General features: G+C 49.6%; 2 pseudogenes; one reads left to right on the forward strand and one right to left on the reverse strand.

The window, feature by feature from the left end:
* Nucleotides 1-4,423: 4,423 nt before the first annotated feature.
* LOC128846675 (mast cell protease 1A-like) lies at nucleotides 4,424-7,500 on the reverse strand (annotated as a pseudogene).
* Nucleotides 7,501-17,028: 9,528 nt separating this feature from the next.
* LOC128846119 (duodenase-1-like) lies at nucleotides 17,029-19,869 on the forward strand (annotated as a pseudogene).
* The last annotated feature ends 2,244 nt before the right edge of the window (nucleotides 19,870-22,113 follow it).

Consider the following 22,113-nt stretch of genomic DNA (forward strand, 5'->3'; position numbering starts at 1 on the left):
GAGCCTCTGCCTGAGCCCCGGGGGTTATATGGATCAGGCGTGGGGAGGGGAGGGCAGGGCCTGGAAACCACAGGACGTGTATCCTGCTGCCCAGAAACTCCCACCCCAGATGGCCCAGGGGTAGAGATACCGATTGGAGAAGCCTCCTGCCACAGCTGTGCCCACCTCAGGGCAGGGGGCGGGTGGGGGTCCTTTCTGCTCTGGTGCCCATCCGGCCTGTCTGGTGATGTGGTTAACCCTGCACCGTTCCGTACTACAGGTGTAAGAAACACCCCTGAGCTTCTCTGCACTGAGATACACAGACCCATAGATTTCAAAGTCAGGAGGAACCATTGTGACCTCCCAACCTGACCCCCTGGTGTAAACCCCAGAGCCAGAACCCACCCAGCAACTCCTGCCTCCATTACAGCCGCGGGTCAGTTGTTCCCATGGCTCCAGCTCCCGCCCGTCGGGTCTTGTCCTGCCTTGGCCAGAGAGGTTGAAGAGCCCCCTACTCTCAGAAACCTCCGTGCCATGGAGGTTTCTACAGAGTGGGCCAATTCCCCTCTTCACCTCTAATACCCTCAGGAGATCACTCTCCATGGAGCTCTCCCCAGCAGCTTGTTCTTGTAGCTCTTTCCAATTTGCCAAAGTCGTGCTAGAGGTGTGGACATTAGAGCTGGACAAAATCTCCAGTCATGGTCCCACAGGGGCCGAATCCAGAGGTGACCCCACCTCCTTGCTCCTACTCAGTATCCCCTGGTTTATATACCCAAGGATGGTATCTGCCTGCTTAGCTACTGCATTCCACTGAAATCTCTTGTTTGGATTGGTTCCACCATGCTCCCTTTCAGAGCCCCTGATCTCCAGGTCACAGCTCTTGTCCTGCCCGTGTGAACAACATTCCTTGTCCCTCAATGTTTGACCTTGCATTTGGCTGGATTTATATGGAGGTCTAATTGCACCCAACTCACCAGGTGACCCAGGTAGCTCTGTAGCTTGGAGGCGTCCCCTATCCCACCTATCCTTGTGTTCTCTGCAGACTTTGCCAGCAACAATTTTATGTGAGCTTCGAGATCGATGATACAGATACCGAATAACCTCAGGCCCAGAACAGATCTTTGCGGGGCCCACCAGCAACACCCCAGTGGATGCTGATTCCCCAGTGAGGATCATATTTTGAGGATAGTCAGTTAGTCCATTTTTGAGCTATGTTGAGTTTTTAGAGAGTTAATTTCTCAATTTGAATGTTGTGTGGTATTTGGGCAAATTTCCTACGGGAATCCACATATATATCACATCAGCGCAGTCACCTTAATGAATCAGACTTTTAATGTTGCTCAGAAATGACAGAATGGTCATTGAACATGATCTGTTTTCCATGAACTCACGTTGACTGGCATTAACTATGTTTCCATCCGATAGTAGCTGCCTATTGGTAGATCCAATCTCAGCCCTTCCATTCTTTGGCTCTGGATCCCTCTCTTGGAATTGGTCTGTCTGATGGATGAGGGGTGGGATCTGTCCATCCAGATATCAGTGTCACTCTCTAGAACCATTCCAGAACCTCCCCAGATCCATTCAAAATCAATACAGATGCATGAATACCCAACTAGCTCCATTTAAATTCATGCTAGATTCACTTCAGTTGATGCTGTTCCATTTTAGACCTACCGATACCCACATAGCTACCTGTAGATTCCTTCTATATGGATACACATCCCTGTACATTCATTCTAGATCCAGTTCCCCACCCTACCATTGATGGACCCACCCTCTGTCTGTACCCTACTGGTAACTACAGTAGGGGTCACTGACCTGACTCAGGGCCAGCAGAGGGGTTGGCTGGGAGCATCCATGTGTGGTCCCTGGGGAGGTGGGATGCAGGAATGACTGGACCAGTGTGTTAATCCCCATAGGGGGACAGCACCTCCCCTGACAGGCCAGGGACCCCATGGACAGGGGATGGGACTGAACCCCCTTGGGGGTTGATAAACTCAATGGGGGTATCACGTACACAATGCACTGGTATCAGGGTGATCAGAGCCACCTGCCTGTATCTCACACACAGGGGGACAGGGGTGTGTTTTCTCACCCAGCACCGATACCGATCAGTGTTACCCACAGCCCACGTACACAGGAGAGCTGGGGAAGGGCAGAAATTTGTGCTTGGAACAGTGACAGCAGCACAGAGGTGCCCTAGAGGGGAAACATCCCACGTCTCATTCTGCACCCCCTGAACCAGCCAGTCCCCTGCCATGAGGCTATATCTGAGCTAGTTCCCCACTCCCCAGGGGAAAGGCCCCAAGTCCATTCCCCACTCCCCTGAGCCAGCCTGCCCCAATCCCGGGGCAAGTATTAGTCTCACCAATGGTGCATAGAGAGGCAAAATCCCTTCTCTGCTCCTATACCCCTGTTTTTACAGCCCAGGCTCTGGCCAGTTTTGCCCCAGTAGTGCATGGGGAGTTCATGGCATTGCTTGTTCACTCTAAGCCCGCCTAGATCCTTTGTGGAGCGCCCGTTCTTCAGGACTCAGTCCCGGACCTGGGGGAGGTGTCCGCGTCCCTGGGGCTGGGAGGGAGAACACTGCATCGGCTGGATTCTCACTGCGGGGGTGTGACTGGGCCCAGCTCACCAAGTGCCCCAGCTTGCTCCCTGCACCTGCCCTGGCTCAGTCAGCATTGACCGCTCTGCCCGGTGCTGTGACACCCGCAGGTCTGATGGCAGCTTGAGCTGGGACCCTGGGGTGACTCTGGTTTCTGGCATCCAACCGGAAACATGGTTCATGTCCGGGACTGTCAGGTTACCAGGGCTGCATTGTGCTGGGTGCTGTACATTGTTTATTAGGTGTATTATGGTAGCGCCTAGAAGACCCAGCCATGGCAAAGGATCCCATTGCCGCTGTACATGACTTGTTAGGTGTATCACAGTAGCACCTAGGTGGACTCCCAGCTATAGCCCAGGACCCCGCTGTGCCAGGTGCTGTACAAACACAAAACACAGCGATGGGCCCTGTCCCCAGTAGCTCACAGTCTAGGTATAGACCAGGAGAAAACAAGTGGCTACAGACAGGACAATGGGGAAGACGCAGGGGAACAATGAGATGACACTAATAGGTATCGGCAGATCGTGCCGTGTCCCAGTCTGAGACGTCTCTTCCCAGAGCATCAGAGCCACGTCTGGTCCGTGGATCCCTGCTGCACTGGGCTAGGTTTGACATGTATTTTCTTTGCAGGGGAGCTGTTGCAAACAACAATGGAATTTGCCCCTGCCTGAATAGCCCTTGATTAGAGTCAGTCAGGCTGGGGAGACACACAGAGGCTCCTTGGGATCAGGCCTTGACATCTGGGCTGAGATGCCTGATGGAGGGGAATGGCCTGCCTGCTGTTTGTGATCCCTCTGTCCCCAGACAGGTGCAGAGTGGAAGAGGAATGACGTATAAGGGAATCTAAGAATACCCTGGTACTGATTTCTCCTCCAGTGGGCCTAAAGTGCACTCTTGTTGGCAGGGAGCTGGCCTAGGTGTGAGCGGTGGCATACCAGAGTCAGGAGAGCTGACAACACACACAGTGATTTGCTTTTCCACTTGTGATTTTCCTTGTCTTTCTAGCAGATCCGTCATGAATTACTCAAACCCAGGGGGTGAATTCCCCACAGGGCCCAAAACCCTGGTTACATCTTCTAGGTACAAGTTAGCTGAGAGTCTGAGGCTGGGGGCATTCATTAAATTCCCAAGAAGGCACCACTTCATTGTTCTGCAACTTCATTTTTATTCATTGCTGGGTAAGAGGGAGCGAGCGAAATGCACCAGGCCCCGTGGCAGGGCAGGGCAGCGGAGGTTAGGAGGAGGCACTCAGAGCTGTCATTTCAGCTGAAATCAGTTCAATGCATAATTTCCTAATTTCCCTTCCCATGAACAAACTCCCACTCTCCTTGTCAGTGCTGGGAATAGGTGTCTTTGGAACGGGGGGTGGCTACCCCGGGGGAAATAATATGTGGAAAAGGCCCAGTGAGGACAGGTCAGGCTGCAGTTTTAACAGGAGTTAGCAGGTCAGGTAATGATGAGGATCTCTCAGAAATGGTCACTCGACTGGTTGACATGGGGGAGAGCTACAAAGTGCCATGTCTGCCCCAGGGTTTGGCCCATGGCTGTTACCCTGGGGGAAATAAACCAGCTGTTTCCCTAGCGAAGACGCAGCCTAAGGGCCTGGGTTGGAATTGCCAAGGGAGCTGAGGGAGGTGGAATTGAACATGGCTCCTAACTCCCCCAGGTTCCCTGCCTTGATGCTCATGGGTTGGGCGCTGCCTGAGAGGAGCGATGTCTGGGGTGGGGGAGATCAGCCTGTGGGGACTCAGCCCCTCTGCAAAGCAGCCGCTACATCTGGGTCTCTCCAGAAGACAGCAGCGGCGCAGCTCCAGCCCCTGCAGCGATTCCCAGCGCAGCTCAGGGCTGCAGCCTCCTCATTGTGGCCTGTATCCAGGGGATGAAGGTGGAGACTCTTGTGCACACTGCTCGGGGGGTCCCATCCTTGGATCCCCAAGAGACAATGCCCTGGGCTCTTCCCTGGCACACCAGGGGCCCTCCAGAGTCACCCTGTGAAACAGAACAAGAGGCGGCTAATTAACAGGTCTCAGCAGCACCCCCCTCAAGCACAGCCAGTCTCAGTATTACACCCTCCCGTCCTGGGCAGCCACCTGGTCTCTGCCTTCTCTGGGAGAAGACCAGCTATCTTCCCATTTCATTTGTACAGCACCAAGCATAGCAGGGACTGATCTCTGACCTGCGCTCTGCGGCCCGACTGGATACCAACAGGCTCATAAATAATAACAATTTGTCAAGGGAGCTGGAAGGCAGGAGGATATTTACCTTGAAAGAACTTTTGCCCTTCTCTGGGTCCCCCACACACATCATCGTGGAGGCTTTATAGTTACGGTATATCCCACCAGGATCTCTCAGACACGCAGCATCCTGCATCACCACCACGTCCACCTCCTGGAGCGTGCCTGAGGTCACCTTATTGTCTGCACTAGTCCGGCCCAGCCAGCGACGCTGCACGCGGTGCCTGGACGCATTCGCTGATGGGGCAGGGGCAAGGGGATGCGCCCGACATATCCATTGAGCCATGCTTTGCGCCCCAGCTACAAAGAAGAGAGGACACAAGGACCAGGGTCAATAGAAAGGTCAGAATCGATGATGGGCAGAGATGTCCCGATCCAAGAAGAGGGAAATTAGAGCCAATGCAAGACCAGGGGTCACTGGGGGGCAGGGTGATGGGATGGGGTGGTACCTGTAGCAGTGTGAGGTCACTGGGGGCGGGGTGATGGGATGGGGTGGTACCTGCAGCAGTGTGAGGTCACTGGGGGGGGATGGGATGGGGGCGGTACCTGCAGCAGTGTGAAGTCACTGGGGGCGGGGTGATGGTATGGGGCGGTACCTGCAGCAGTGTGAGGTCACGGGGGGCGGGGTGATGGGATCGGCAGTACCTGTAGCAGTGTGAGGTCACTGGGGGCGGGGTGATGGGATGGGGTGGTACCTACAGCAGTGTGAAGTCACTGCGGGCGGGGTGATGGTATAGAGTGGTACCTGCAGCAGTGTGAGGTCACTGGGGGCGGGGTGATGGGAAGGGGAGGTACCTGCAACAGCATGATGTCATTGTTAATAGTCACTCTGTTGTATTGTGGGTGGGGGATTGAGCGACGGACAGGGATCCACTGTTCATTGTGTTCCCAATTCCTAAGGTTGTGGGTTCCCAGCCTGACAGCGATGATGCTGTAAAGCCAAGAGGAACACGTGGTGTGTTAGGAGCAACAGAGCACATGAGGTAGGGATGGGCCCATGCAGGTATGACTCATGAATCCTTATGTTGGGGGCTCTCAGGAAGAGATCTAGGACTCAGCTTACAGCCTGAAATAATGTACATTCCTCTGAACACATGGCTGGCTCTGATCTGACCTCAGGGTGGAGGACTGGCTGGATCATTGGGGCAGGGAATGGGACACAGGGCCTTTTCCCTCTAGGGGGTGCCGGTTGCAGCATAAAGCCCCTCCCTTGTGATGTTGGGGTCCCAGCCTGTGTCTCTACCAGGCTCTTCTGCTGCTACCCTGAGTTCCTTCACTCCCCATTGTCCTCCTGGCCCCTGGATCTTAGCTCCCCTGCAGCCCGGTGACCCCTCCCCAATCAGATCGAGACAAGGATCTATACACAACTCCCCCTAGACCAGAGCCCTGTGAGCCCCTCCATGCCCAGGTCAGGACAATGGGCCACATCCAAAGCTGGTGCAACGGGATGGAGCTCCCTGGAATCAATGGGGACAGACCCCCAGCGCCATGGTTTCCACAGGCCCCTAGAGACACACCGACACCCCCTGAGCAGATCAGACCCCTGGGCTCTGCTCTCCCAGCCTGTCACACTCACTGCTCCTTCCCTGCAACCTACAATGGCACCAGAGCTCCCAGCTCCCCCATCACCTGCTAACCCCGACCTGCCCCATCATCCCCAGCACAGAGGCACTTACTCTCCATTGCAGTGAGCGGCCGTCAGCACGAAGTTCTCCGCCACCAGGAACCCTCCGCAGAAGGAGCTATTGTTTCCACGCCGTATATCCAGATAGGCCATGTAGGGTCTGGAATGGGGCTGAGCTTCACGGCCCCCGATGATCTCACCTGGGGGTGGGGGGAACAGATTCACATAAAGAGGCCCATTGTCTCCCTGGGCCAGGCTGGGATCAATCTCCCCATCCCAAAGGGGAGTCCTCACAGCCTCAACCCAACCCCTGTGATGCTCTCCCTGGGGGATTCCTGTACCAGGAACTCTGCCCCGTGCTGAGCTCTCCCCCGCACTGGACACCCTCTGGGTAAATCTAAAGCTCTCACCTCACTGGGTGGAGACTCAATGCCAAATGTACTGGGAGCAGGTCAGTAATCGCACTGCCCTGAGTTAACAGCTTTGTGGGCCAGTAGCATCCAGAATGCCACAGACACGTCCCTTGATGATGTTTCACCTTCTCTGTCAACTGCCAATGACAAGGCAGGGCTGCTCCCAAGCTGCCCCTCCCCCCACAACTGTTTTTGTTCAGAAAATCGGGTTTTCTAGATAATGAAAAATCTCCCAGAAAGCGTCACAGAAGTGGAAATCCAAAAAGCAACCAGGAATCAAAGAATGGAGCATTGACATCCTAAGCTTGGGTCCCAGCCCAGTGGCCTAGCCCCATGGCCGACCTCCCTGTCTGGGACACGGATTGGCAGTGGGGTCCCAAAGGAGCCTGTGGGGGCTTGGCCACCCAACCCCTTGTGCTGCTGAGAGAGCCCCAGCCACACTCCGGAGAGGATGCAGAGGTCGATACAGGTCCTTGGCCCCAGCAGGAGCAAGGGGGAGACCCTAATTGCTGCCCACAACTCCCCATATGGGGTGAGGGTCCCACTGCCCATGGGCCCTGATCCCCCCCCAAGGGACTCACCAGCCTGAGACCCAGGGGGAAGGAGAAAGGCCACGGGAAGCAGGACGAGGATCAAGAGCTGCATTGTCAGAGACATCCAGGGATGGGTACGGAGCCTCTGCCTGAGCCCCGGGGGTTATATGGACCAGGCGTGTGGAGGGGAGGGATTGCCCTGCCAACCACAGGACGTGTATCCTGCTGCCCGGAAACTCCCACCCCAGATGGCCCAGGGGTGGAGACGCCAATTGGAGAAGCCTCCTGCCACAGCTGTGCCCACATCAGGGCGGGGGGTTTCCTCCCTGCTCTGGTGCCCACTCGGTCTGGCTGTGGATGTGGTTAACGCTGCACTGTTCCGTACTAAAGGTGTAAGAAACACCCTTGGGCTTCTCTGCACTGAGATACCCAGACCCATAGATTTCAAAGGCAGGAGGGACCATTGTGACCTCCCAACCTGACCTCCTGGTGAAAACCCCAGATCCAAAACCCACCCAGCATTCTTACCTCCACTACAGCCCCTGGTCAGTTGTTCCATTGGTTGCATGTTTAATGGTTGCATATTAGTCTCAGCCACACCTTTTCTGATTCCAGCTGCTGGCCATCGAGTCTTTTCCTGCTTTGGCCAGAGAGGTTGAAGAGCCCCCTGCTCTCAGAAACCCCTGCCCCATGGAGGTTTCTGCAGAGGGGGCCAAGTCCCCTCTTCACCTCCAATACCTTCAGGAGACCACTCTCCTTTTACCTCTCCCCGCCAGCTTCTTCTTGTAGCTCTTTCCAATTTGCCAAAGTCCTGCTAGAAGTGTGGACATTTGAGGTGGACAAAATCTCCACTCATGGTCCCACAAGGGCCGAATCCAGAGGTGATCCTGTGACGTTGCACTCCATATGCTTTATGGAAGTATGCTTATGAATATGACATAACTGGAATATGCTTTACACTAAATAACCCTTGTATGGTGTCATTAGAAAGCTTGTAATCTACTAAGTGTGTGGCACATATTATTTCTATATCTGGAGTTAGGAGAATAAGATATAAACATTTATCGATGATGTAAACATATTAAGTGGAGGCCATTAAGGGTGCTCCAGAAACAATCAGTTGTAAATGGCTTTTGTTACTTGAAAGCCTTCCTGTATATGTGTGGGCCAGCCCATGGGGAATGGAGACTAGGGGTCTTACAGTGAGATGTGACCATGTCACCTGATAATGAAATTCATCTTAAATTTAGTACTTTTCCATTTAGAAGGAGGGGTGGGGACCCAGAGAGACAAAACTATAAAAGGGGGTGAAGCAGGTCAAAAGGAGGCCAGTCATGAGAAAATCGCTGGTTACCACCCGAAATGTCTGCTGGATCTAACAAAGACTGCACTGGGGAAAGGATTGGGCCCAGACTAGGAAGGAGTCTAGCCTGTAAAAGAAGCTTATTGGAACATCTTTGAGGGTGAGATATTACGTCTAATTAGTTTCTTCATATATTAGGCTTAGACTTGCATGTTTAGTTTTATTTTGCTTTGTGATTTACTTTGTTCTGGCTGTTATTACTTAAAACCATTTAAATCCTACTTTTATACTTAATAAAATCACTTTTGTTTATTAATAATCCCAGAGTAAGTGATTAATACCTGGGGGACCAAACAGCTATGCATATTTCTCTATCCATGAGATAGAGAGTGAACAATTTAAAAATTTACCCTGTATAAGCATTATACAGAGTAAAAGGGTTTATTTGGGGTTTGGATCAAATTGGGAGCTGGGTGTCTGGGTGCTGGAGACAGGCAACCTGCTGAACTGTTTTTAGTTAAAGTCTGAAGCTTTGGGGGCGTGGCCCAGACCCCATGTCTGTGTTGAAGCAGGCTAGCATGTCTGAATCCACAAGGCACCCCGACCTGGAGTCTCAAGCTGGCAGGGAAAATGGACTCAGGGGTAATTTCATAGACTCATAGACTTTAAGGTTAGACGGGATCATTATGATCATCTAGTCTGACCTCCTGCACAAAGCAGGCCACGGAATCTCACCCACCCACTCCTGCAATAAACCTCTCACCTATGTCTGAACTATTGAAGTCCTCAAATCATGGTTTCAGCACATTAGGTGACAGTCCCAAGGAGATCTCTGTGACCGAACCTATCACAGACCCCACCTCCTTTGCTGTTACTGAATATCCCCTGGTTTATGTACCCAAGGATGGTATCGGCCTGCTTTGCTCCAGCATTCTCTTGTTTGAATGGTTTCCACCATGCTCCCTTTCATAGTCCCTCCTCTCCAGGACACAGTTACTGTCCTGCCAGCGTGAATGACGTCCCTTGTTCCTCTATGTTTGACCATGCATTTTGCTGGATTCACATGACATCCTTCACCCCACCGATCTTTTTGTTCTCTGCAGACTTTGCCAGCAACAATTTACATGAACTTCCAGATCATTGATACAGATACTGAATAACCTGAGACCCAGAACAGAGCTTTGCGGGGCCCACCAGCAACACCCCGGTGGATACTGATTCCCCATTGAGGATCATATTTTGAGGAGAATCAGTTAGCACAATTTGGAGCCATGTTGAGTTTTTAGAGAGCTAATTTCTCAATTTGAATGTTGTGTGGTACTTGGGCAAACTCCCTATGGGAATCCACGTATATATCACATCAGCACAGTCACCTTGATGAACATGACTTTTAACGTTGCTCAGAAATGACAGAGTAGTTATTGAACATGGACTGTTCTCCATGAATCCATGCTGACTGGCATTAACTCTGTTTCCATCTTTTAGTATCTGTCTGTTGGTAGAGCCAATCGCAACCATTCCATTATTTGGCTCTGTATGCCTCTCTTAGAATTGGTCTGTCTGAAGGATGAGGTGTGGGATCTGTCCGTGCAGATATCAGTGTCACTATCTAGAACCATTCCAGAACCTCTCTAGAGCCATTCAAAATCAATACAGATGAATGAATACTCAACTAACTCCATTTAAATTCATGCTAGATTCACTTCAGTTGATGCTGTTCCATTTTAGATCTACCCATACTCACATAGCCACCTGTAGATCCCTTCTAGATCGATGCACATCCCTGTACATCAATTTTAGATCTATCTAGACCCCCATACATCCATTCTTGATCCATCTTGCCACCCTACCAGTACTGGACCCACTCGCTGTCTGTACCCAGCTGGTAGCTACAGTAGGGGTCACCGACCTGACTCAGGACCAGCAGAGGGGTTGGCTGGGAGCATCCATATCTGCTCCCTGGGGGGATGTGATGCAGGAATGACTGGACCAGTGATGCTCTGGCTCTGTGTGTGTGAATCCCCGTAGGGGGAAAGAGCCTCCCCTGACAGGCCAGGGACCCCATGGACGGGGAATGGGGCTGAGCCCCCTTGAGGGTTGATAAACTCAATGACGGTGTCACTTTGGGTGTCACGTACACAATGTCTGGGATGGGGCTCTGTTATCAGGTTGATCAGAGCCACCTGCATCTATTTCATACAGGGGGACAGGGATGTGTTTTCTCACCCAGCACTGATACCGATCAGTGTTATCAACAGCCCAAGTACACAGGAGAGCTGCGGAAGGGCAGAACTTGGTGCTTGGAACAGTGACAGCAGAACAGAGATTCCCTAGAGGGGAAATGTCCCATGTCTCATTCTGCACCCCCTGAACCAGCCAGGCCTCTGCCATGAGGCTGTGTGAAAGCTAGCTCCCCCACCCCCAGACATTCGAACATCTCAAGCTCCTACAATTGTGGGCCCCAGAAAGTGGTTTAAAATTGTCCTGAGGGCCTGACTGCATTTCTCCATCAAGCTCCGAGCTCTCCTGAAATGGCTTTGTGTATTTTGTAATGCCTCAGCATCAGGAGTCATGGGATCACATGTGAATCTTGGCTTCTCTTCTGGTAAATTGGATGTTTTGAGCCCATGAAGCTGTGGAGAAGAGCTTGAAGACCTGACCCCAAAATACATAAATCCCCCTGGTCTCCTCATCCATCCCACTCCCTCGGGGTGCCCCAATATCTGTGACACAGCACCCAGAGAGTATGAGACTCCCCCATGCTCTCCAAAGAGGCCTCCTCCAACCCCACTGCAAGCAGCATCTTCATGGCCTGTCTGAGGAGGGGGCAGCACTTCTGCCTGGGCCCAGGGGGTTTGCAACTCCAGCTGGGTGGGGACAGGAAACCTCAAGCCAGATTCCCAGTGCATAGGTGGGTGCTAGGCTGTCCTGGGCCATGTGCACCCAGGCGCATGGCAGGGAGAAGGGATGGGCCCCCAACCGGTGCAGACACTCAGCATCTTGGGCTCTGCACAGCTGGGGCTGTGTCCAGTCTTGTCCGCACCCAGGGATCAATTGACTCAGCCTCTGAAACTTGCTGCCATGGGTTTATTTGTGGTGTAGACATACATGCAGAGGCCATGGCCTGGAGAGTAAAACCCTCCCATCTGTAGCAGGCTGTCAGCCCTGAGGCCTGACTGACAAGCTGAGTGTGTCCTCAGGGACATCTCCCCATCCCCCAGGCAGTAAAAGGTGTTTCCCCACACACGGCCATGTCACGAACGTAAACAGTTCTCAGAGTCAGACATTAGGAAGCACAGATGGATCTGTCTGAGGGACTGAGTCCAGGACTGGGATGGTGGGTCTGCAGGTCGGGATTGAGGGTCACTGGCAGAGATGACACAGGCCTGCCCATAGTGGGGGCGCACAATGAGGGCAACCGGTTTCAGCAGTGCTATCCAGCATGCTCAGTCCATGCTCAGTATAAGCTAAGTAGCAAATCTCGGGGGGCATTTGTGGTCACATACCGCCCATTCCCTGCTGTATCGCCTGTGGCCTGCACCAGTGAGACTATTAAATATCTTATTTGTTATTTCTCCAGTCCCCACCTGCTGAGTCATTTCCTTCTTCTCCCGGTTCTTAGAAAACTTTCAAGACCAGCTTTGTTTTCTCGGTGTAAAGTTTCATATCTCTCTGGCCCCTGGCTAGCTGGTCTCCAGATAAGGGGCAATGGAGGGGAACAAAGATCAGGGGATTTCATAGAGTAGAATCATAGAAATATCATCCTGGCAGGGACCTCGAGAGGTCACAACCTGGTCCATCCGCCTGTTGTGAGGCAGGACCACATCAACCTAGACTATCCCTGACAGGTGTATATCCCACCTGGGCTTAAAAACCTTCAGTGACGGAGATTCCACAATCTCCCTTGGGATTCTATTCCAGAGATTAACTCCATTTAGGGTTAGAAAGTTTTCCCTATAACTAACCACAATCTCCCTTGCTGCAGATGAAGCCCATTACTTGTTATCCTATCATCAGTGCACATGGAGAACAATTGGCCCCCATACTTTTAAGAACAACCCTTATCATATTGGAAGACTGTTCTCAGGTTCCCCCTTAGCCTCCTCTTCTCTAGACAAAACATACACCTTTCCTCCAAAGTCAGGTTTTCTAAACCTTTGACTATTTTTGTGGCTGGCCTCTGGACCCTCTCCATTTTCTCTACATCTCTCCTAAAGTGAGGCACCCAGAACTGGACACAGTAGAATCATAGAAGATGTGGATTGAAGAGATCTCAGGAGGTCATCTAGTCCAACCCCCTGCTCAAAGCAAGGTCAACCACAACTAAATCATCCCAGGCAGGGTTTTGTCAAGCCGGGCCTTATAAACCTCTAAGGATGGAGATTCCACCACCTCCCTAGGTAACCCATTCCAGTTCTTCACCACCCTCCTAATGAAATAGTGATTCCTAATATCCAACCTAGACCTCCCCCACTGCAACTTGAGACCACTGCTCCTTGTTCTGTGATCTGCCACCATTGAGAACAGCCTAGCTCCATCCTCTTTGGAACCCCCCTTCAGGTAGTTGAAGGCTGCTATCAAATCCCCCCTCACTCTTCTCTTCTGCAGACTAAATAAGACAAGTTCCCTCAGTCTCTCCTCATAAGTCATGTGCCCCAGCCTCCTGATCATTTTCGTTGCCCTCTGTTGGACTCTCTCCAATTTGTCCACATCCCTTCTGTAGTGCAGGGACCAAAACTCCAGGTGTGGCCTCACCAGTGCTGAATAGAGGGGAATAATCACTTCCCTCCATCTGCTGGCAATGCTCCTACTAATACAGCCCAATATGCTGTTGGCCTTCTTGGCAATGAAGGCACACTGCTGACTCATATCCAGCTTCTCATCCACTGTAATCCCCAGGTCCTTTTCTGCAGAACTGCTGCCTAGCCATTCGGTCCTTAGCCTGTAGTGGTGCATGGGATTCTTCCGTCCTAAGTGCAGGACTCTGCACTTGTCCTTGTTGAACCTCATCAGATTTCTTTTGGCCCAATCCTCCTATTTGTGTAGGTCACTCTGGACCCTATCCCTACCCTCCAGCATATCTACCTCTCCGTGGAGCTTAGTCTCATCTGCGAACTTGCTGAGGGTGCAATTAATTCCATCCTCCAGATCATTAATAAAGATGTTGAACAAAACCGGCCCCAGCACCGACCCTCGGGGCACTCCGCTTGATACCAGCTGCCAACTAGACATCAAACAGTTGATCACAACTGGTTGAGCCCAACAATCTAACCAGCTTTCAATCCACCTTATAGTCCATTCATCCAATCCATATTTCTTTAACTTGCTTCCTCTTAAATCATACCATCTTCTGCTTCGACTGTGCCTTTTAGTTTTCCTGCAGACCCTCTGCATTAGGACTTTAGTGATCATGACACCTCTGTTTTCAGCAATGTCTGAGGTCTTTCATCTACTGGTGCATACTATTTAATGCTGTACAGCATCTAGGGTTACAGTTTGCATAAAAGTGTTTTACAAAAACAACAAAGAATTCACTAAGGTGTTGAGACAAGAAAATAATAAACAAAATTGTAATTCTCGCTTTGCAGACACCGCTACAAAGTATCTTCAAGTATGTAATCCCTCTGTGCTTTTGTTAATATTATTTCTGCTAGGCCGTTGGACAGGGGAGATAATACCTGAGAGAGTGGGGAAGGGATTCTGAATGACAAACGCTCGCCTGTGCACAAGCATAACAACTCACAAAAAATGGCTGCCTACAAAACTGTCACTAAAAAAGATTTCAGTCAGTTATCAATATCCTCCTAAAACCTCAGGACAGCTCTCTATCCCCATGCCCTGTTCTCTATGGCTGTGGCTTTTGTCTTTTTAATTGTTTTATTGTAAAACCCATCACTTGTCTGTCTATGGCTGTGTGTGTGATGTTGGGGGGTAGGGGGAGGAGATGTTTAACCACACACTGGACCTTTTAAAGCTATTTTTACAATTTACAAGTAGACCGGTTTTTGTATTCTAGGCAATTTGTTTACACAAAAGTTTAAAGAACAAACACTATATTTTAAAGACCCTGCCTAACCATGTAGAAAGCTATAACATGTCTTTCCATTTTATTTTATTATTGTAAAACCCTTCTTTACATGAGGGCTTTGTATAATATTCCTGTCTCCCAGGAACTTATTTCTTCACAATTTACATTCCTGTGTAACCTAATTTTACCAGGGGAGGAGCAGGGAGGAGGTTGATCTTACCAGATAAGTCAGTTGGACTAAGATCTTTGTTCCAGAGATGATCATTATTTAGTTATGGAAATTGAGTAAACTTAGCATCTTTTTAGGCTTATATCATTTAATTTTAAGCCTGTATTTTTGCTGCAAAAGAGCTTTTTTAAAAATACGCTGCTTCAATTGTCCTCACTGCATGCTAACTTCTTTTTTTATTGAAACACATATGGAAACTCCCCTCAATTGCGACAGTTTTCATATTCTATTCAGTTATTGTTTTGGTACTTTAAAAACACTATTTTTCAAAGGATAGGCTAGTGTACCTTAAACATCTTTATGGCACTGAACTTCTACAAAATATTTCTAAAAAAAGACACCTTGCTATGTTACAGCTCATTCAATGCTCGGTTTTATGGTTTACTGAGGGCTTGTGTTTCTTCAGATAACCAGGGTGGGTGTTTATCTTCTAAGATGTATCTCTTTGTTGTAAAATATAACATTTTCCTTTTTTATTTGAAAAAAGGAGCTGAATTTTGTATAAGCTGCTTTCTTAGTGTCATCCACTGTAAGAACCTGCTAATATAGATTTGTTTGAACTTTTATTGTCCATGCTGGGAATAGGACTTTCACCCTTTACAAAGTTTACAGCTAAAGTCATTTTATGGCTTGGGGGCTTTCTGAGGGTCAGTATTTTTAAGCCTGGAGTTGTTGGTCATTATCTTTACCTTAGAAGAGGGGCTCCTGCTTGTAAAAGTTGTATAATTTCTTTACAGAATTTTTCCTTTGGAGAAAAACCATTGTTTTTTGAGAGAAATAGACCATCTTTTGGTAAAAGGTGTATCTTTGTATTCACTGTTAGCCAAAGAATGAAGAAAGGAGTTTATCTTTGAAACAGAAGGGAGTTTTATCTACTTCCTTCTCACTGTTGTCTTCTAGGAACAAAAAGGAAGGGGGACCGGTTGCTACATAATTTCTCTCCTTTAAACTTCGATTGCCAGTGCTGGGGATAGGACATATACTGCTCTGTATAAATCTAATTTTGTATTGGTGTATTTTTTAGGGAAGTAAAACATCTTTTGTTAAAAGGAGTATCTTTATTTTCACTGTTAGCCAAAGAAAAGCACTTATCATCAAAACAGTAAGAAGGGGGAGGGCGGAGAAAATAAAAGGTTTTGCTTTTCATAGAATCATAGAATATCAGGGTTGGAAGGGACCTCAGGAGGTCATCTAGTTCAACACCCTGCTCAAAGCAGGACCAACCCTGAGTAAATCATCCCAGCCAGGGATTTGTCATGCTGCACCTTACAAACCTCTAAGGATGGAGATTCCACCACCTTCCTAGGTAACCCATTCCAGTGCTTCACCACCCTCCTAGTGAAAAAGTTTTTCCTGATATCCAACCTTAACCTCCCCCACTGCAACTTGAGACCATTACTCCTTGTTCTGTCATCTGCTACCACTGAGAACAGTCTAGATCCGTCCTCTTTGGAACCCCCTTTCAGGTAGTTGAAAGCAGCTATCAAATCCCCCCTCATTCTTCTCTTCTGCAGACTAAATAATCCCAGTTCCCTCAGCCGCTCCTCGTAAGTCATGTGCTCCAGAACCCTAATCATTTTTGTTGCCCTCCGCTGGACTCTTTCCAATTTTTCCATATCCTTCTTTTAGTATGGAGCCCCAAACTGAACACAGTACACCAGATGAGGCCTCACCAATGCCGAATAGAAAGCAATGACCACGTCCCTCGATCTGCTAGCAATGCTCCTACTTATACAGCCCAAAATGCTGTTCGCTTTCTTAGCAACAAGGACACACTATTGACTCATATGCAGCTTCTCGTCCACTGTAACCCCTAGGTCCTTTTCTGCAGAACTGCTGCCTAGCCGTTTATTTATCCTCCAGTCTGGGGCAGAGCTGAGGATGGGGCAGGGTTCCAGGCACAGGGATCCCCCAAGGAGAGCATCACAGGGGGTGGCATGAGGTTGTGGGGACTTCCCTTCGGGATGGGGAGCTCAGTTCCTACCTGGCCCAGGGAGATGATGGCTCTTTGTAAAACCTGGTCTCCCCCGCAGGTGAGGTCATCAGGGGCTGGGAAGCCAAAGTCCACTCCAGATGCTACATGGCCTATCTGGAAACACAACATGGAAAGGGTAAAAAGAAATGCGGAGGGTTCCTGGTGAAGCCAAACTCTGTCCTGATGGCCGCTAACTGCAAGGGAGAGTAAGCGCCTCTGTGCTGGGGACGTCGGGGCAGGTCGGGGTTAGCGGGTGATGGGAGAGTTGGGATCCCTGGCGCTGTTGTAGGTTGCAGAGAAGGTGCAGTTAGTAGGACAGGATGGGAGATCAGAGCTCAGGGGGATATGCTCAGGAGGTGTCAGTGTGTCCCTAGGAACCTCTGCAAACCACGGTCTAGATCCAACGCTGGTAAGTCAATGGAGCTATGGCCGTTGACCCCAGCTGGTCTGGCCCATTGCCCAGATTGGGGCAGGGAGGGGCTCACAACCCTAGGACAGCACAGCAGGGCTCTGAGTAGCTGCGTATATAGCCCTGTGTGGATCTAGGCAGGAACGGGGGTCACCAGGGTGCAGGGGAGCTGGGACCTAGGGGCTGGGAGGAGAACAGGGAGTGAAGGAGCTCAGGGAACAGCAAAAGCTGCTGGTGGTGTCATAGGCTGTCAGGCCAACATCTCTGGGTAGGTGTTTGTGCTCCAGCTGGCACCCCCTAGAAGGGAAAGGCACCTTGTCCTATTTCCCACCCCCCACCCTCCTGAGCTAGGCAATCCCCAGCCCTGGGCCAGATTGCAGCTGGCAGTGTTTATAGTGGTATATACATTTTCCAGGCCAGCAGAAGAGTCCAAGATCTTGGCCTAAGAGGGCCAGGCTGCCCTAAGTCACTGTCCATGAGTGAGACCCACATGTTCCCATCCCCCAACTCAGATATGCTCCTGCCCCTGATGCCCCACATATAATTTTTGGCTTTTTCAGTGAGATCACTGTCACTCTGGGAGCACATAACATTAGTAAACCATAACGTAGCCAACAGAAAATCCCCGTGCACCGCCGGGTCCCCCACCTGCAATATGACAAGAAGGCCCTTAACAATGATATCATGCTGCTGAAAGTACCACCCCCATCCCATCACTCCACCCCCATGACCTCACACTCATGCACTAGACCCACCTCCATTTTCCTAGGCTGGACGTGTTGGCTTCTCTCAGCTCCAATCCCTGTGCTGATCTGGATCCCTCTTTTCCCTCCTGTCTATGGCAGATGTCACACAGCGCAGTGCAGAATGACTGGGTGCGGCTCATCCCCCCTGCCAAAAACCAAGACCAGGGTGAGGCCAGGATCCATCTGCAGCATGGCCGGGTGGGGTCGGACTGGCCGAACTGAAGAACTGACATGCTCCGTGAGCTGGACATGGAGGTCATTAAGAACGACATGTGTGAGCTGTATACTGGGTACAACCGCTCAGTGATGCTGTGTGTGTGGAAGCCTGGCTTTGAGAAATTACCTTATCGGGTAAGTATCCTGCTGTCCTGGAGGCTCCTTGGTTCCAGGAGGCCACTGCTGGGAGGAAATAGGGAGATACTTTCCAGGGCTAAGTATCTAAGTGTGCAGTGATCCCCTACCAACCTAGCCCCGCTCAGGAGACGGGGTGTTGATGCAGACATCAGATCGGCCCAGAGGGGTAAGGCAATGGTGAGACAAGCTCAACACAGCTCCTACTAGCTCGACCAAGATCTTTTATTACACCTGGTTATTGAGGTTCCTTCATTTCAGACTCCACCCAACACAACCCTACCACCTCTACCTCAATCTCAAACCCTGCCCTAACCCTACCCAAACCCACCCCAAGCAAACCTTGGCCAACACAACCCTACCTAACCCTTCCCCAAACTCAACCCCCCCATTCCCCAACACAACCCTATCAATCCTATCGTAACTCAAGCTATGGACAACACAACTATACCAACTCTACTCCAATGTCAAAACCCACCCTAAACAACTCTATCTCAAAATCAACCCCCTGCACTCCAACACAAGCCTGCCAACCCTACCTGAAACTCAAACCCTGGCCAATACAATCCTACCAACTCTACCCCAAATTAAAACCCCACTCCAAAAAACCCTTTCTAAACCTACCCAAACTCAAACCCCACTCAACACAACCCTACCAATCCTACCCCAACCCAACACAGCCCAACCTAATGCTAGCTAAAGATCAGACAATATCCAGCACAACTGTACCCAGCCCTTCCTCAAACTCAGACCCCATGCAACACAATCCTAACTCTATCAAACTTAACCCCATCCTGCACAACTCTCCCCAACAATACCCAATCTCTACTTAATTTAATTACTGTCCTATCCAGCTCTACCTAACATTCCCTATCCTACTAAATTCTATCTAGACTCATCCCTACCCACATCCATCCAATTCAAACCCTACCCAATTCTACCCAACGCAACCTCAACCTGTCTTAAATTCTTCCCATTTAAAATCCTACCCAACCCAAACCCAACCCTACCAGAGACTTCCCAACCGTACTAGTACGACTCAAACGAAAAAGGAAACACTTCAACACAGCAAACATTTTTTCCTGAAGTTGCCAAAGTTTAAGAGAGGCTGTTTTCTTTACACAAAAGATATTTCTTGTAAAATATTTAAACCTTCTCTACTTTGATGCAATCAGATCTACAGATGAAAAGTGGTGCTAGAGGTGTTCAAGATGCAATTGTGGTTATTCTCAATCCCAGGGTGATTCTGGTGACCCCTTGGTATGTGAAGGAGTAGTCCAGGGCATCGCTTCATATGCTGTGAATATCTACAAACCAAGTGTGTTTATAAGACTCTCCAAATTCATCTCCTGGATCCAGAACATTGTGCAGAACCAGCCTGAAAGGAGACACCGATTTTGCTCTCTCTTTGCCTTGCTAGACCATCCATGGGCTAACTAGGCTTTGGTTGTGAAATGCAGATTATCTTCATTACTCTTAGAAAAATGCTATGAATTGATTGGTATCAGAATGGATTGGGGGTGGGGGAAGCAGTTTGTAGATGTTGGGATAAAACCCCTGTATGTCTCTGGGATTTTTTGGCCTACCCTATGGGATTCTGGAGCAGGAATCAGATTCTCTCTATTAAATCCTATAGGATGGGGCAAAAATAAAATAAAATAGAAAGGTGTGTATTGGAGCTGGCGCCCCTCAGAGGCAAAAGGCCCTATTCCTATTCTACCCCAGCCAGTCCCCCCTGACGGGTTCAGTCACAGAGACCCCCTTGAGACTATCCCTTGATGTGCTGGGATACCAGAATAACCCCCCTGCCAGAATGGGCACCCTCAAATCTGTCTTGCTGAGATAAACTCTCCAGGTCAGCTCCAGCAGAGACCCAGAGATTGGGCCACACCCCTCAGTAGTTCCTCAGACACTGAGATTCACTCAGCCCTGGGGCTTCTCAGTTAACAGGGTCTTACCCAGCACCCAGTATACAGCCTTTCTGGGAGCCTGAACCCCACATAAATCCATTTTACTCTGTATAAAGCTTATACAATGTAAACTCGTAAGTGTCTACCCTCTTTATCACTGAAAGAGAGAGATGCACAATTGTTTCCCCCACCCCAGGTAACAATTACTTACACTGGATTTATTAATAAACAAAAGTGATTTTTATTAAGTATAAAAGGTAGGATTTAAGTGGTTTTAAGTAATAACAGACAGACAGTAAGTCATAAAGCAAAATAAAACAAACATGCAAGGCTAAGCTTGTTACACTAAAAAGCTAATTACATTTAATATCTCACCCTCAAAGATGTTCCAATAATCTTCTTTTACAGACTACAATCATTCCTAGTCTTGGCCTAATCCTTCCCCTGATTCAATCTTTGTTAGTTCCAGCTAAAGTGACCAGATCCCGATTTTATAGGGACAACTTGAGATCACTTTTTGGTCCCAATTTTTGGGTCTTTTTCTTATATAGGCTCCTATTACCCCCCACGCTGATTTTTTGCATTTGCTGACTGGTCACCCTAGTTCCAGCAGACATTTTAGATGGTAAGCAGGGTTTTCCTCATGACTGGCAGCCCCCTTTGTTCTGTTCCACCCCCTTATATATGCAAGGCAGATGGACGCGGGTCATCAGCAAGTGGGATTGAACTTGGGACCTTTGGGGCTAAAGCCATGAGACTCTACCTCATGAGCTAAAAGCCAGCTGGCACTTAACTCAGGCTGTGGAGCAGCCAGACTTCACTCCCCCTCTAGTGGTCTCACTGCCTCAGGGTTACGTATAGATTTGGCAAAAAGGCAGGAGTTGTTTGACCCCCTCCCCAACTTCCTGTGGAAAAGGACAAGGTTTAAGATGGATTCCAGTATCAGGTGACATGGTGACATGTCCCTGCAAGACCCCAGTTTTTATTACCCATGGGCTGGCCCACATGTACACAGGAAGGCTTGCAAGTAAACAAGATCATTTGCATCCTATTGTTCTGGTAAATGGGAGCCATCAAATTCCTAATGCACCATTGATGACCCTCACCTGGTATGATTGCATCAGTAATACAAGGTCATATTTCTAATTTCAGCTGTACGAAGGATAGATGCATACAAATAGGAAAATCAAATTCAGTACATTATAACTTTTTCAATGATAGGTTACAAGAGGTATTTTGCATAAAGCATATTCCAGTTATTTCATATTCTTATTCATACGCATATTTTCATAACACATATGGAGTGCAGCATCCCATCCCCTTCCTGGGGTCAGATCAGAGCTCGTACCCTCTACAGGGGACATGTCCCATATGTAGGGCCCTACCAAATTCACAGTCCATTGTGACCAATTTCACGGCCACAGTTGGTAAATTTCATGTTTTCAGCTGTTTAAACCTGAAATTTCATAGTGTTGTAGATGTGGGGTACCGACCCAAAAGGAGATTGTGTGTGGGAGGGGTGCTGCAAATCTGTTGTAGCGGGGTCATGGGATTTCCACCCTCACTTCTGTGCTGCCTTCAGAGCTGGACTCTGAAGGCAACAACTGCAGACCTTCTTGAAGCCACAGGGGGTTCCAAGATGTGGAGGTGGGTCTGGTCTGGTCTCCCACCGTACCACCCCAGAGCAGTGTGCAGGGGAGGGACAATTCCTTTCCCTGCTTTGCCGAGTCTGAGCTAGGAACCCCCTTTTGCTGGGGAGCTCCTGGGAGCAAGG

The sequence above is a fragment of the Malaclemys terrapin genome, chromosome 12 (genome assembly GCF_027887155.1).
Source record: "Malaclemys terrapin pileata isolate rMalTer1 chromosome 12, rMalTer1.hap1, whole genome shotgun sequence".
Taxonomy (NCBI): Eukaryota; Metazoa; Chordata; order Testudines; family Emydidae; genus Malaclemys; species Malaclemys terrapin.